Below are 18,367 nucleotides of genomic sequence, written 5' to 3'. Positions count from 1 at the left end.
GGGTGCATATATTCTTTCTGATTGGTGGTTCTAGCTTCTTGGGATATATTCCTAGGAGTGGGATTCCTGGGTCAAATGGGAGCTCCATTTTCAGATTTTCTGAGGAAGCTCCATACTGTTCTCCACAGTGGTTGCACCAGTCTACATTTTATTAGATAAGATTGTCAATGTCCTCTAACTCAGACATCAGAGCAGATTAAATCAAACATTCAAACAAGAAATGTTCCTCAGTTATGGTGGGGTGGTGAAGTCATAGGTGACTTAATTGAGATGATGGAGTTTCTTCTAGTGTTGTAGAGGATTAGAAAAAACAAACAAACAAGCAATGCTTTATATAAATGGAGTTACACAGTTTTATTACATTAGCGCAGACTCAGTGGTATAATTTACAAAGTCTGAGCAAAGTAATATGCAGGGAACTTCTCCTTTATATTTTTCTGGTGTTGTTGTCCCCAAATATAGATTATGCTTCCGATCCTTTTGAGGGTTTTGCAAAAAATGTCCCAGTTGGCCCTAACTGGTTTGACTCAGTGGATAGAGCATCAGCCTGTGGACTCAAGGGTCCCGGGTTTGATTCCAGTCAAGGGCTTGTACCTTGATTGTGGGCACATCCCCAGTAGGGGGTGTGCAGGAAGCAGCTGATTAAAGTTTCTATCTCATCAATGTTTCTAACTCTCTCTCCCTCTCCCTTCCTCTCTGTAAAAAATCAATAAAATATATATTTTTTAAAAGGCCCCAGGGGGTTTGGGATCTTGAGACCATATCTAATGGTCTGGTCTTGTGCCAGCACTAAATCCCCCCCCCCCCCCCCCCCCCGCCCCTCTCCTGTACGGGCTATGCACTGTTAATAGTTTATGACCTCTGTATTTAGGTAATAGGTCTTGAAGACCAGTTTCTGGGAAAAAGGCAGTAACTTAATTGAAGGTTATCAAGAATATACACTGAGCTTGCTGGCACATATTCAGATTGCTACCGCCCCCCCCCCCCCCCAGCCTCAATATCAGGGTTACATTGGAATTAACCTTCTTAGCCTTCTCACTAGAGCAGTGATTTTAAAAAATATATATATTTTATTGATTTTTCACATAGAGGAAGAGAGAGGGACAGAGAGTTAGAAACATTGATGAGAGAGAATCATCGATCAGCTGCCTCTTGTCCCCCCGCCTCCCCCCAGTGGGGACGCACCAGCAACCAAGATACATGCCCTTGATCGGAATCGAACCTGGGACCTTTCAGTCTACAGGCTGATGCTCTATCCACTGAGCCAAACCGGTTTCGACCAGAGCAGTGATTTTTAAATTTTTCATCTCATGGCACACATAAACTAATTACTAAAATTCTGCAGCACACCAATATATATATATATATATATATTTGCCATATATATATTTGCCATATATATATTTGCCATAAATATATTTGCCAATGTATATTGGCAAGTATATTTTTGCCAATCTGACAAAAAAGATATAATTTTGATTCATTCACACAGCATAACTATTGTTTTGTCAGCTGTTGTCATTTAAAAAAATTTATAATCTAAAAGAAAAGAGGTCAGTGCCCCTGACTACATAGTGAGGTATTTCATATTTTAACAATTCTTTAGTGCACTGGTTGGCGATTGCTGTTCCAGAGACTTCACATAATGGGATATCTGTTGATACATGAGTATTTTTTTTTTTACCTTCATGTGTCTCAATGCTTAATAACTCAAATAAACTTGGTTTTAATTACACCCTTTCTTGAGAAGCCATCTTTAGTTGAAATCATCTCCTTGTCACTGAGCATAACTTCTTTAAGTACTTGTAGATATGTGGACAGTGCTTGCCATTTCAGTGATACAGTCTTATTAAACAAAGATGTGTACAATGATAAATGTGTGGATTTGGTGTGGAAGTAAGAGTCCTGTTACATAGACTCAGTCACCTGAAGTTTCTTTCCCTCAGGCTTCCTGTTCACTGGTATTTTCCTGTTATGGGTCTTCCTGTTTTTGCTAAGTGTGGTGTTTCTGGGTTTGAGGTTCCTGGGAGTAGAGCAGTTCAGCCCTTGCAAGATTGCCCTTGGATAGATACCCAGACACATGGATTCTGAAACCCTCCATTCTCATTCTTTCTGCCCCTGAGCTTCTTCTATAAACATTCTTACTTTACCCCTACAGAGTGAGGCACTAAGCTACTTACTTTTCTGTCTTAATGCTGATTCTGTTTACTGACAGTTAATCTGATTCTCATCATAGGTGATCGTGTGGACAGTCATTTGTGAGGCCAAAAGATGTAGGCCAGGCTCCACTCATAGATCGGCCTAGACAGAGAGTCCTGCCTCTGGTCTGGGCACATACTTATTGTGAATGTGAGGAAGAATAATTAATCTTCGTTCTACCTTTCTGAACTCATCAAGCTGGAGTAATAATCAAATTAACATAAGACAGATTAGAAAATAAAGTTTTAGTATCTACACATGGGGAATTCACATAAACATGAAAATTCCAAAGATTGTAAGGCAAAATTATACAAGAAGATGAAAAGAATTAATGTTTGGTAAATAAGTGTTTGTAGGTCCATCTTGAAACAGTGGGGCAGGAAAAACTTTGATTATCACAAACTAGCTCAGATTCAACCATAGTCATCTGTGATGATATCTCCCTTCCTAGAGCAGGTCTTCCATTTTAAACTCTTTTACCCAGTAAGGGGGAAAGTCAAAGGTTTTTTCCCTGAGTCTTTTGTTTCTTAAAAATAACCAGCTTAAAGTAATCAATATTCCAAAGAGGCATATTTTGGGGTACTTGCCTTCATAAAATATACTCAACTGATTCCTTGAATTTATCTTCTAACAATTTTTGTTCTTAAACTGAGAGAATGAAGAAAAACACTCCTGTTCCTTTCTCATCTGCTCTTGAGTCTCACCTATCCATTCTGAGAATCTCTATTCAACTTGTGGACAAAAAAAGGTTCAACAGAAAGTAACCTCACAGGGTGATTTCATCTTACATTTCTTACTGGGCAGGTCATGGTGGATAGCCATGTCCCAAGCATACAACTTTTTAGTAAAACACTTATCTCTGCCTTAAGTAAGCCCTGTCCATTGTTCCTGTGAATCTAGGTTAACTCACCTTTAACATGCCTCATCCAGACCCCTTCTTCTAAAGCAGGGCCACCCTCAAGAGAGCACATAATCTTTATCCTTTAATTAATCCCCATCTTCATGTCTTCTTACTTACATTTCCTCCTTAATATCAAATGCATTAAAAAAATAGCAAAACTGTCATTATCCAAAGCGTTTTTCTCAGTTTTTGGGATCTGGCTTCCAGGCATATCCTCTGTTTGACTCAAATAAACTTTCATAAAAATTCTCTATAGGTTTGGACATTTTTTACGTTGACAAACTTATCAGAGTTCTCCAACAGGAAAATCTGACTTGTGATGTCTTTGTGGCAAGCCCATGAATATCTTTCAGGACTACCTTGGTTACCGAAAAGGAAGGATTTTGTTTGTTTGTTTTGAGAATTAAATGTATTTAAATTAATAGAATTATAAGCATGTGCCAGTGTGATAGGCAGTTAGACAGACATGAATAGAGCAAGGGTGATTGGCCAGGGTGGAAAGCCCTAGATGTCAGGCAAAGGGCAAGTGTAAGGTGAAACTACACCCCCAGGATGACCTTTCCTACCCTGCACGGATCATGTGTTTTGGACTTCCTGACCTTTCCCCCCTAAAGATAACATCTAGGCTTCAGTTGCATTTCAGCTCCAGGCCCAGAAAATCAACAAAAGCAGCCACAGCTGACCTCAGGACCAGCTGCACTGGCTAATGACCTCCTGCCCTGATGCTGGCCAATCAATCAGTGGAGACCACAACCCTGAATGGATACACCTAGAAAACTGCTGAATATTCTATTACGATCTTCCCCTGGCACCTCCCCTAAAATGTCCACCCTTAAGACCTGTAGGAGGAAGGACCCAGCATGCTTTCCCGCTCAGGTGCATGTCCCTGCCATTCCTTTCTCCCTCCCTATCCCAGGGGCAGTCACCTTTATATCTTCCTCACTCCTAAGCTTCAAGGGCCCACACTTTACCTCTATAACTAGTTTCTTAAGCCCATTTCTTCTATAAATTACTTCTACCTCTATGATTTTATAAATAAATGTGCTCTTATAGTTTGAGTCTGGACTCTGAATTCTTTCCTAACCAGAACTCAAATACCAAGGTTGCTGAACCCAGGTCTGGTCCCACCACTGACATACTTAAAGGCTCTGAAATAATAATTTGGTAGAAAATTTCCCAGCAATGAATGGGCTCTGAAGTCAGTCAGATCTACATTAAAAATCCAGCTTTGTCAGGTAAGTGACCTTAGACAAGTATTTAACTTTTCTGTATTTCACTTACCTCATTTGTAAAATGAGAATGATAATTACTGGAATTCATCACATTGGGTTGTGAAAGATTAAATGAGATGATTCATGTAAAACACTAGCACAGTGCCTCATAAATCTAATATGTTATTAGACCATTGCCATTTCTAAATCAAGGAGTACAAAACACAAAGCAGAGTCTGCTGCTCCCTTAAATTTAGTCTGGGACTGTAATTTAGCTTGTCATTGAAGAGAGGAGCATTCTGGAATGGCATATCCAGAAAGACATAACAAAAACCTCAATATTAATTAAGTTGTTTTTATTTTATTTTTCTCCAGGCATCCTATATAATAAAAGACTATAAGCTTAATATGCAAATCAACTGAACAGTGGAACACCGGGGGTCATACACTCAATGCAGGAGCTACCGCCAGACTGCAGGCCCCAACCTGATTGCCCACAACTGTTCTCCCTTGCAGACCTGGTCCCTCCCCTGCTGGTTATCTTGTGGCTGCCATCTTGTGTCCACATGGGGGCAGCCATCTTGTGTATTGGAGTGATGATCAATTTGCATATTATTCTTTTATTAGATGGATTAGGTAGGATAGAGGCCTGGTGCATGGGTGAGGGCTGGCTGATTTTCCCTGAAGGGTGTCCTGGGTCAGGGTGAGTGTTCCATTGGGGTGTGGGGTGGCCTGGTTGATGGGTCTGTGGTGGTTTGCAGGCTGACCACACCCGCTTGTGACCTAAGCAGAGGCCCTGGTATCTGGGGTTTATTTATCCTCTATAATTGAAACTTTGTAGCCTTGAGTGGAGGCCTGGGCTTGCCAGGGCAGGCAGAAAGCTTGACTTCCTCCATTGCCAGGGAAACCCAAGCCTCCAGCTCTCTCCATGGCCACAGCCATCTTGATTGGGTTAATTTGCATAATTGCTCCTGATTGGCTGCTGGGTGTGGTTTGTAGGTGTGGTGGAGGTGTGGTCAATTTGCATATCACTTTTATTAGATAGGATTTCTTCAAATAATTCTTTACAGCTTCTTGTTGCCTATAAAATGAACTATAAACCCCTTTCTAAGAGACTTAGAAGTCTCTTTATGGACTTTCTGCTACTAAAACCTCATCTTTTGATGTCCCTTTTCTCTCATTCTGTTAGAGATGTATAGAACAATTATATTATTCATCATACATTTATTCACTCAACAAGTGTCCACTGATTGCACATGATACACCAGACCTTGGGTTAGAACTTGAGCAAAGCAGTGGACAAAGAGGTCTCATTGTTGTATTTTCTCTAGAGCAGGCACACCCTTCTGAAAGCTTTATTATTTGCTCTCCCTTCTCTTAAGATCTACCTGCTCCCAGAGATTTTATGTGACTCTGAATCTCAGTTTTTCTTCCTTTGTGCTACTTTACTATCAAAAATATATCTCCGCCATATCAATGGTCACTTATATCACTTAATTGTTTACTTTTGCGACTTGCTTTTTCAAACCATTACTTCCATTCACCATGCCTCTCATGTTTAAGTTCTTTGTAATTTTAATGCAGGATCTATGTCTTATTCACATTTTTTATCCTTAGACCTAAACAGCACCTGACATATAATAAACATTCAATAACAAATTTGTCAAGTTAATGAATGATTAATTTGTAGGTTTTTGCTTTTTTGTTGTTGTTGTTGTTACCCCAATATGCAGAATTATAGATTTATAATGTGTGGTTGATAGATTTTTGTGAGGCCATTTCTAACTCTCCACACCACAGGTAAAGCATTTCCTAGTTGAATCACAGGAAGCAATTCAAATGCCAGATCCCAGTGTTCAGGCAGCAGAAAATCTGTGACGTAAGAGGAGACACTTCAGTTGAGCAGCTAGTGTAAGTGAAGGAAGTTTGCACAACAGGTAGGACTCTTGGGTAAAAACAGACTATGTTGATGTCTGTGCTGCTTATTTGGTTCCAAGCTTTAGAGTCAAGATCTACAAAACTTTCACTCTACTGTGAGCTGGATGATGAATCATGCGTTATAGCCTCATGTGTATAGATGTATATAAATGACTACAAGGTGGGGTGAGAAAAATTGTTTAATACCAGGTAGGCCATCTGAGACATAGTCAAGTAGAGAGGGAAGTGGGAGAAAATGGTTTTTATTATATAAATGGAAGCAGGCCTTGAGTCTGTGGTGTACAGAGAGCTGTGGTGTGCAGGAAACAAAAGAGTTTGCTCCTCTAGAGGAGATTAACTTTTTTCCTCCTCTGATGTATCCTCTCTTTTCATTACCTCTTGCATTTCCTTTTCTTCTCTCCTTGTGTTTCTTCCATAGAAATGGTGGTTAGTCTTTGGCACCAGTTCAGTTAATTAAAATGCAGCTGCCCGTGAGCGTTAGGGAGCATCTGCTTTCTATCTTCTCATAAGTTGTACTTAGAGTAAGTTAAGTTCTACCAGAGTGGATCTGCCCAAGAAAACATCCAACAACTTGTAGAATATGATTAAACTTTGTTAAGGTAAGAAGTGAATTTTCTCACTGGTAATTGATGACCAGGAAATCTGATGTTTGAAGTATGTCCTCAACCTAGTGATTTGCTTCTTTAACTGATGCGTAGGCCTTTTAGCCCATCAAATTATACAATAATTGTTCAAAATGACCAGAGAGGGAAAACAAAATACCAGTTTTCATGTCTAATTAAAAAAAACAATCTCTCTTGATGCATTAAGTTCTTAAACCAGGACCATTAAAAATGTTTTAAGATAAAAAGTGAGCCCTAACTGGTTTGGTTAAGTGGATAGAGCATTGGACAGCCTGTGAACTCAAGGGTGCCAGGTTCAATTCCGGTCAAGGGCATATACCTTGGTTACGGGCACATACTCAGTGGGGAGTGTGCAGGAGGCAGCTGATAGATATTTCTCTCTCATCGATGTTTCTAACTCTATTTCTCTCCCTTCCTCTTTGTAAAAAATCAATCAAAATATTTTTTTAAAGTGAGTTGTTAACAAATATTCTGATATTTATAAATGACAAACTCTGGCTATAAGTTTAGATTGCATATCTTCAAAAAAATTTAGAAGGAAGTGCTCACTATGGCCTAGATGTTCTTTCTCTGGGTTATAACAGCTTAGGGGGTAGCCAGCCCCATAATATATTTTATTGTAGGCATTTATTTATTGTTTATATTATTCTTCAAACTCCAAGTAGTGAAAATTAAGGTCTTTTACATAGATAGGTATTAAAAGTTCATTACATAGAAATTTGACAAATATTTTTATCTTAGTATTTTTATTCCAGTAAACATTCATAATGGTGCCTTCTAATTTTCCTGATTCTCCTTACATTGTTGGTTAGACAAAACTGTTTACTGATAGAAAACTAATAAATGCGGGACAACTACAAGGTCTGAGCTACCCCAGAGAAGGAGGAAGAACTGAGAGGACAAAAGTGACTTTCAGACTTGTTTTTTGTTCAGAAAATGTGTCATGATTTTTCTCTCAGAATTTGAAGCTAATGTGTCCAGCAAAGAAAGTATCATACCTTCTTTGTTTCTATGTTTCCCACTTCTTTTAATTATTAGTTTGATCAGAAACTCTAATTTCCTTTTTATATACAATTCTAACAGAACTTGGCATATTTTAAGTATCTCTACTCAGTCTTCTAGGAAGAAGACTTGGCTTTGTTTTTCCTGAAGCCATGTCAAAATTTATAATGGTTTGATATAATTTTAAATATTTGATACATTTTAAATTTTTGAATAGCTTATATATTAATAGCAAGATATTCAAAACATATAAAGGATATGCATGAAAAGCAAACCTTTTCCCATCCCCTGTCCCGTGGTTTCCCAGAGACAGTCATGATTACTCTTTTGCTTTCAGACAAACATATACTGGTGCTTACACATGCATAATATTTACACTCACTCTTCCTCTTTGGTACAAATAGTATATTACACGCTGTTCTGTATATTGTTTTCCTCACATATCTACATGTTTCAGAAAAGGTTCCAAATCAATATATATTAAGTACTGTCTCATTTTTAAAGCTGCACTTTATACCATTTTATGGAAATACTATAATTTATCCAACCAATTCCTAATTGATAAATATTAGGCTGTTTTCATTAACCTCTGTTCTGCAATGACTATCTTTGTTCATATGTTTTTGCATATACATGTGAAACTATCTGTAGGATAAAGTATGAAATTCAAATTGCTTTGCCAAAGGGAATATAAGCAGATATGTATTGCCAAATTATACTCCAAAAATGTTTTCTCAATTTACATTCACAATAATATTGTTTGAGAATATGGGTTTCTCTTTCAAATGTGCACCATCTATAAAGAGAGCTACTCTGCTTAATATTTGCCACTATGTCTTATAATCAGCAACTAAATAAATCTACCAGACACTAAATATAATTAAGAGCCTATTACAGTTAACTACTGAAATTACTTAATGTAATGTTCTTTCTCACCTTCCCCAGCTGATTAAATGTATACTTAATATCCATGCCTCAACTGGAAATCTTGGGGGTCTTCAGTGACCTCACACAGAGCATTTGATAGCTATGATCATTGACAGGAGAGAGAGTATTCTGTGTTTTTTAGACAAATAAAGGTCAGTGTCTTAAGCCTGATGCTGTTTTATTAGACAAGTACTTAAACTGTGATCTTATATATCAAAATTCAGCAAAATATTAAACATTATGGTGAATTCTGCAATTGCTTGCGTTGCTGCCTAAAACTGTCTACACTTTTGATGTTGGATCATAATCAGATTTTTTTAGACTCAGCCTGAAACAATTCTGTCTGCTATTAATGTCTAAGTAAAAAATAAAAATAGTTTTATTTTTTGATTTTAGAATTAGAAATGTTAGTTGTTGTTGTTATTATTATTAGTAGTAGTAGTGGAGTAAATATTTTATAATGAATCTCTTGTAAGCAATTAATTGTACATATTTGGAAAATCTCAGTTTATACAATGAAGCTCAATTTTTGTCTTTGATGTATTACAACCAAGCCCACCATCTTAGAATTTTGATGTGAATTCTTATACTTTGCTATGTTAATCTGGCTCAATTCTTTGACCTTTTTAGACATCAGTCTGCTATCTACATTTGGGGTCAGTGTTTTCTTGATAAGATGAAGCAGCTTGTAAAACAAAAGCCTAATGATGAAAATCAAGAATTTTAATTATGTAAAAATAACAACTTATAAGCAACTCATTAGGAAATATTTACATCAGTAATAGGAATCTTTACCATTCTTAATTTTTACATCAGAAGTTAAAGCCATTTTTATTTTACTGACCTGATAAATGCTAAAAACAGTCAATAGTGGTCAGTGAAACTTCTGTTTCTAAGTGTCAAATGTCCTTACAAAAGGGTAGTAATGATCCATAAAATACCATAGAAATCTATGATCACAATATTTTGCTCATGCAATTCTATTTTTATAACCTATTTCTTTATTACTACTTTTTCTAACCTTACCTTTTAATAAGTCACTTTGTGAACACTCTACCCATTGAAAGCAAATTCGACATATTCCAAATTAAACTTACCTCCCCCAAACCACCTCCTCTCCAGAGTTCCATGCTAGTGGGTAGTGTCACCATGTAGCCAGTGGCACAGTTAACACTTCCTTCTTCCTCCTCTGACCTTCCTGCACAGTCTATCAATCATCAAATGTTGCTGATTCTACCTCCTACATATCTCTTCATCTTTCCTGCACCAACCTGGACATAGCCTGCTAAATGATATCCCTACATTTACTCATATCAATTCCAGGTCACTTTTCTACATAAAGAATGTAAGAGTAAAATTTATATTTCAGGCCAAAGTAAATTAACATGGACCAGATTTATCCTTTCACATGAAAAACTAAAAGACTAGAAAAAAATAAGTGAAACAACAGTTATCTAAACATTGGACATTAGGTTATCAGGCAATACAGAGGCAACTGAGACAAGGGAAACACGATGAGTCCATGATGACTGGCTTATTATGTGGAGGAGGTATCCAGAACATGATGCAGGGAGTAGAAGTCACATGTAACCTGGTAATCTCTGAATGGAGGAGAAGGGAGCTGGGAGCACAGGAGGGTCAAGTTGGTTAGATATCATAGGACAGAGTACCAGAGAGAAGATAGCTGCAGAAAGAGAGCGAGAGAGAGAGAGAGAGAGAGAGAGAGAGAGAGAGAGAGAGAGAGAGAGAGAGAGAGAGAGAGGACACTCTGGAGATCTGCTGGGTGTCCTTAAGTATTCAGCTGAATAATGATCAGACCACATCTCTGAGAAACTACTGGGGGTGGAGCAAGAATTAGTCAAAAGGATTAGAATGAAAATGCCCAGCGGTGTATTAGGGCTACAAGAGTGCCTACTCCCAGCAGTCAGAGTGGAAAGCCAGGTTATGGTTCACTGAGCAGAGTGCTCACAGAGTGCTCAGAAGGATATTGTCTCTGTAGTGAGGAAAGTTCTCCCTAGACATAATGCTCCACTGGGCCTGCCTAAAAGCAAAACCCAAGAGAATCAAACACTTTCCAAGTAATTTGACCCTATATGAGAGAGAGAGAGAGAGAGAGAGAGAGAGAGAGAGAGAGAGAGAGAGAGAAGAGAAATCTTACCTTTGGGACATTAAGGATGGACTTGGAGAATATTATGCTAAGTGAAATAAGCCAGTCCGAGAAAGACAAATACCATATGATTTTATTTGTATGTAGAATCTAATGAACAAAATAAACTAACAAGCAAAGTGGAGAGAGACTCATAGATGCAGAGAATAGACTGACAGCTGTCAGAAAGGAGGGTTTAGGGGCTAGGTGAGAAAGGTGAAGGAATTAAGCAAAGAAAAAAAAAAAAAAAAAAGAAAGACTCATGGAAACACAAAACAGTACGGTGATTGACAGAGGGAAAGTAATGGGGGAGCCAGAAGAGGGTAAAGAGGGCTAAAAGGTGACAGAAGGAGACTTGACTTGGGTTTGGTTAGCACACTATACAGATGATGTATTGTAGAATCATATGCCTGAAATATATAATTTTATTAACTAACTAGAGGCCCGGTGCATGAATTCATGTGGGGGTTGGGGTTGGGGGTGAGGTGGGGAGTGTCCCTCAGTCCAGCCTGCACCCTTTCCAATTTGGGACCCCACTCACAATCCAGGACTACTGGCTCCCAACAGCTCGCCTGCCTGCCTGCCTGCCTGATTGCCCCTAACTGTGCAGTAGTCTGCTGCCCCTCCCATCTGTCTGCCCCTTCCATCTTTCCGCTCCTTGCTGCACTTGTGTCCTACCCTCCCACCTGCCTGCTGCCCTGCCATGGTGCTCACAGCCCCATCCACCTGCCCACACCTGCTTGCAACATTTAAACTCTCTTAAGGGTGCTTGGGAGGGAATTTCCAATCCCACTCCTTTTCCTCTAATGGTTTTCCTGCCCTTCCCCCCATTTCCTATGCTAGTCTGGAGAGCCTCTGGTTGCTCCCCACCCAAGGGCTAATCAGGGGAAAGAGTCTTTGACCTTGGTTATAAAAGCACCTGTGTAATCACTGAGCTTATTAGGCCACCCGGAGTGCAGATGCATAAGTTACTTCAAATAAACATTTTTGGGGTGTGTGTGAAAATTTAGATCTCTGATATTGAGAGAAAAAACTATTGCTTTAAAATAATGACAACACCTATTTCAAATATTGTAATGAAAATATGAAAAGTAAAAATCGTCACATAAAAAGGCTGCAAAAATGTAATTTTACTTTGAAAACAGTAATAACTGAAAATAACAGGTTTCTTTCAGGCCACATCCTAAAAAGGTAGCTGCTTTTTTATGTCTTAGGCCTATACAAACGTCTTCAAAGACCCCTGACCCTACCTTCTGAAGACTTTAGGTTAACACGTTTGTCTTAAAAACTGTGAGGTAACTAATTTTTAAAAATAACCAGTCACACCCCCTTCCTCAACCATATTGTCACATCATCCAAGTTATTCTTTATAAACAGCCTTGATGTGCTACACACCTGCAAAAAGTACACAAAGTGGGTAAACTATAATACTTTGCCTTAAAAGTATATATTTAGTAATCACATAGTTACATTATTTTATTTTTGGGAAATAAGAACTGATCGAACAAACCTTTCAACCAGACCCTCCAGAGGATAAATATCACATGTTTGATTCATAGTACATTTAGGCATAAACACTTCAATTACAGCTTTGTGTTTAGTATCAAAAACCTTTTCTTGTGTGTGTGTTTTTCTGCAGATCCCTTGCTCTGGGATTACATTTTGAAAACTGCCTATTACAGATAAAGCACCTTTCCAGGTCTGCTTCTGAGAAATAGATGTATTTATGCACAAATGCCCATATGATGCTGCACTGCGCTCCCAGCACATGCCCACCACGTGTGTGCGGCTGAGCACCCGGGTCCTGGCATAAACAGGCTGCCCCCAAACATGCAGAAGCCCTGCCATCTTCCCCAACAAACTTAACTGGCACTGCTACACCAGCTGAGGTGCAGACCTCTCCACGCCCACCCAAGCCACTCTGCCTGGGGCTCTGCATGGGGTGGGGTCAGGGTGGCCAGTGCCTGGAGGCACCTAGGAGAACCAGTGGGTCTTTATTTTCACAAATCCAAACCCCAATGCTGCCCAGTTTGGGCGAGGGGCCGCCCGGAAATCGTGGCAGAGTTCCCCTCTGGGGTACTGGGCCGGCCTGGGCGTGGGGCCATGGGGGCATGGGGCGGTTGGCTAGCTGTTCCACCCTCGGAGTGGGAGAGGTTAATCTGAGATGGGGCCAGGAGAGGGCTGGGTTCATTGGCCGCAGTGGGCATCATAGCAACGGGTCTTTGGTCGTTTTGGTGTTTTTATTATATAGGAACATTTGTATATAATCTTTGTCTGAACATATATTTTCTTTTCTAAGAGTAGAATTGTTGGGACATATAGTAGGTGTATCTTTAACTTCTTAAGGAACTTACAGGCTATTTCCAAAGGTTCTTTTTTTTTTTTTTTTTTTTAATGTACATGCCCACAAGCAAAGCATGAAAGTTCCAGTTGCTCCAATTTCTTGCCAACATTGGTATCATCAGTCTTTTTAATTTTAGACATTCTAATTGGTGCCTAGTGATATGTAATTGTGGTTTTAATTTGTATTTCCCCATTTTCAGCATGTTTCCATGAGCTTATCTGCCATCTATCTATCTCATTGGTGAAATGCCTATTAAAATCTTACGCTAATTTGGTTTTTGGCTATTCATCTTCTTATTACTAAGTTGTGAAACTTCATTATATAATCTGAATACAATTTAGCCCATCAGTGGTTGTCTTTTCTTTCTCTTTTCCATGCTTTCTAAGAGCAGAGTTCTTAAATTAAACTTACTTATTTTATGAATTGTGATTTTGATGTTATATATAAATAGTATTTGCCTAACCAACCAAACATCACAGATTTTCTCCTATAATGATAGTTATTTTCTTCTACAAGCTTAATCATTCTTTTATATTTAAGTCTGTGATCTACTTAGAGTTAATTTGCTTATATGATTCAAGGTATGAACTGATGTTTACTTTTCCACATATGACTATCAGTTGTTCCAGTAAAATTAGCTGGAAAGACTATCCTTTATCCCTTAAATTGCCTTTGCAACTTTATCAAAAATGTATTGAATGTATATTTGTTTATATTGAATATATATATATATATATATATATATATATATATATATATATATATATATGTTTATGGACACTCTTTGAGATTTGTTTTTTTATCCTTTCAGCTGTATCAATTTTTGCTTCCTATATATTGGAATTCTGTTATTAAATGCAATAATTCTTATAATGGTGTTCTATATAATGAATTGATCCAGTTATCATTATGAAATGATAACTTTATCCTGGTAATATCCTTTGCTCTAAAAACTTCTTCATCTCGCCGAAACCGGTTTGGCTCAGCGGTAGAGAGTCGGTCTGCAGACTGAAGGGTCCCGGGTTCGATTCCGGTCAAGGGCATGTGCATTGGCTGTGGGCACATCCCCAGTATGTGCAGGAGGTGGCTGGTCGATGTTTCTCTCTCATCGACGTTTCTGGCTCTCTATCTCTCTCCCTTCCTCTCTGTAGAAAATCAATAAAATATATATTAAAAAAATAAAATATTAAAAATAAAATAAAAACTTCTTCATCTCATATTAATATAGCCATTGAACCTTTCTTATGATAATTGTTAGCATAATATATCTTATTCCATACTTTTACTTTTATAGTTAAACTGTATTTCTTCCAGACAGCATATATTGATAGTTATCCTTGCTTTTTTTTTCACCTACCAATTTTTGACTTAATTCTAGTGTTAGGCAATTGCAATTTAATGTACTTTTGAAAATGAATGAGTAATACCTACTATCTCACTATTTTTTTTATTTGTCTCATTAAATAGTTGAATTACAGATATTATTTTACTATTTATTTGTCCCATCTATTTCTTGTTCCCTTTTTCTTTTTTCTATGCTTTCTTTTGGATTAGGATTTTACTAATTCTTTTATTTATTTTGAAACTATTAATTGATATCTACTCTGTGTCAGGCATTGCCCCAGGCACTGAAAATACAAGTGTGAGTAAAACAGACAAAATTCCTGTCTTATGAGACTTACCCTGTAGTGGGAGAGATAACTAGGTGATCAGAGGGCTAGAGTAGGATATGCAAGGAAGAAATTGAAGTAAGAGGTTCAAAGGTCAGATCATACAAGTTTTTGTAGATCATGGTATGTTTTTGGATTTTATTCTCTGTGTGAAGAGAAGTTACTAACAGGTTTTGCGTATGAAAGTAAATGATTTGATTTACATTTTTAAAGAATCATTCTGGCAATATGTGCCAAAGGTTGAGTAGAAACAGAAAATGCAACTGGTCTGAAACTGGTTTAGCTCAGTGGATAGAGCATCAGTCTGCGGACTGAAAGGTCCCAGGTTTAATTCTGGTCAAGGGCATGTACCTTGGTTGTGGGTGCATCCCCAGTCGGGGGTGTGTAAGAGGCAGCTGGTTGATGTTTTTCTCTCATCTATGTTTCTAGCTCTCTATTTGTCTCCCTTTCTCTCTATAAAAAATCAATAAAATATATTTTTTTAAAAAGAAAAGAAAAAGAAAATGCAACTGGGAGGCTGTTGCAGTTTCCTAGGGAGAGAGATGAAGCGGTTCAGATGGTAAGTGGTTGGATTCTAGATATTTATTTAAAGGTAGAACTAATAGAACCTAATAATCAATTGGATTTGGGAAAGGAAAGAGAAATTGGGATGATTTCTACGTTTTTATCTGAGCAAGTAAATGAAAGCTGATGCCATTTGCTACAGATGATCAGGTTTGGACATATTACGTTTGGGATGCTTACTAGCTATTCAAATGAAGAGATCAGTTAAGAAGTTGGGTTGGAGCCTAGAAAATGAAGGGAGAAGTCATACTAGAGAAGAATATTTCTGAATCACCATTGGGCTTGTGTAAACTTTTACAAAAATATCTCAATTGCTCTATTTCAGGGGAAGAAGAACTTATTTTCTTGTGATGCAAACATAGTATGTTTCGTTGTGCTCAAAGTTCAACAATCAGCATATGTTAGTGAAAATTCTTTTGATCACATACAACAAAAACTGACTGAATCGCTAAAGAAAAGAAAAAGAAAGAGGAAATTAATTGCAAGGAATTTTCTGATTCAGTCACAGAATTGAAGGAATATTGAAAATTATGACATATTAAGGGCAGTAACCAAGACCAGACCAGAGATCATGGTAAGTGTTAGAGGAATTGCTATTAATAAACTGAAGTCCAGTGAATTTTAGGTCCTCAATGTGATGCTCTAAAACACCAGAAAAGCCTTCTGTTCATTAACTGTTAGAGAAAGGGATTGAAAGAACCCCTTGCTACTCAGAGTATGGTTTTTCTTTAAAAAAAAAAAAATATTTTATTGAATTTTTACAAAGAGGAAGAGACAGGAATAGAGAGTTAGAAACATTGATGAGAGAGAAACATTGATCAACTGCCTCCTGCACACCCCCCACTGGAGATGTTCCTGCAACCAAGGTACGTGCCCTTGACCCAAATCGAGCTGGGACCTTTCAGTCTGCAGGCTGACACTCTATCCACTGAGCCAAACTGGTTTTGGCTGGTTCTTGGATTAAAAGTTTGCTTGGAATGTAGAATCTTATATCCCATTACAAACCTAATCAATCATAATTTGCATTACAACAAGATCACCAAGTGATTAAAACACATATTAATGATTGAGAAACACTAAATGAAATAATCTTCTAGCCATAAACTTCTCTGATGGTCTGAATTAGGTAAATGTTCATATAGCAGCTACATCAGTGGAAGTTCCTTTTGGATTCTTACCCAAATTAACTTTAGCATTTCATGTTGATTTAAACATTCTTCAAGGGCAGGTCTGCCAGCAACAATTATTTTAGTTTTTCTTCATCTGAGAATGTCTTTATTTTCTCTCCATTTTTGAAGGATAATTTCACCAAACATGGTATTTATGACTGACAACTCTTTTTTTTTTAAGCACTTCAAAATTGCTGTGCCACTTCTTTCCAGCATTCATAGTTTCCAATGAGAAATCCACTGTCATTCAAATTGATGTTTTCCTGAAGGTTATTGTTTCTCCCTGACTGTTTTCAAGGTTTTTGTTCTGTCTTTAATTTTTAGAAATTTAATTATGGTATATGTTGATTTCTTTGAGTTTATCCGATTTGGAGTTTACTAAGTTCCTTGAATATATAGTTTGTTTTTGTTTTTGTTTTTTTGTTATTTGCTAAAAAATTTTTTCATTACAGTATTTCCTTGAATACCATTTTGGCCCCATTCTCTTTTTTCTTTTCCCTCTGGGATTCCACTGATACTAATGTTAGGTCTTTTGTTATTGTCCCACCGGTCCCTGAGGTTCTATTCATTTTTTTTCTAGTCTCTTTTCCCTCTATTATTCAGACTAAATAAATTCTATTAACCTGTCCTCAACTTCATTGAAGCTATTCTCTGTCTTTTCCACTCTACTACTGAGTCCTTGGTGAAGCATTTTTATGATGACTGCTTTAAAATCATGTTTCTTGGTAAGCAATAATTTTTTTTTTTTTTTTTTTTTTATCATATCTTGGACATTGGACTTTTATGTTATACAACTCTGGGCCCTATTTAGATCTCTTATGATAGCACACAGTCACCATATAATGTTTAGCACACAGGTTCTGAGCTAATTTTGTGGGCTGTGATTCCAATGATCACTTAATTTTCAGAACCATGTTGTGCTATTTTTTCTGGTTGTTTCATTGGTGCCACTCAACTCCCTCTAGAACTGTTGGTACTAATTGGGGTGGTGGAGTATATTTTTCCTAAGTCAGAGTATCTAGTGCCTCTAGATGGGGAAAGAGATTCTCTATCCAAGAGTACAAAGAGACATTCTAGACCAGGTTCTTATTGTGGTGGGTTTCCTTGCTAGAGCCATCCAGCCACTCAATGTCTTTGAATTTAGCTTGGGATCTCCAGCCTAGAGGAGAATTAGAGCACTTCATGGGTTAGTTTCTTATTGCAGAGGATACCTCTTGCCAGTGCCTCTCTGTGTCTTTGGTTGAGGAGGGGAGTCTCAGCTCCAGTAAGAAATGAGAGTTCTTCTCTGAGCCATTTATCACTAGCAGGGCTATCAATCGATCTCCATTTCTGATGCTGCTAAGCTTGCCCAGTGCTGTCAAGGAGCTTATTCAATCAAAGGTATAAGTGAGCCTATATGAAACTGCCTTCTGTACAGGTTGGGGGTCAGAAAAATGCTAATCCTCAGTTACTTCTTTTATTAGGTAAGAGCATCACAAGACACCTTGAGGTTGTTTTTCCACTAGTCCTGAGGTCTCTAATCAATTTAGAGTATTCCTTCAGTTTCCTTTTGTATTATTTTTAGGGAATAGCTATACATAACAGGGAGAAATGGATCTGTACTATTTTATCTAGACCAGAAGTCCCTGGATTGAATTTTTTGTTTGTTTTGTTGTTGTGTTTTATGATTCTCT

The sequence above is a fragment of the Pipistrellus hanaki genome (genome assembly GCF_964339955.1).
Source record: "Pipistrellus hanaki genome assembly, chromosome: 1".
NCBI lineage: Eukaryota > Metazoa > Chordata > Mammalia > Chiroptera > Vespertilionidae > Pipistrellus > Pipistrellus hanaki.
Note: the sequence above shows the minus strand (reverse complement) of the source record.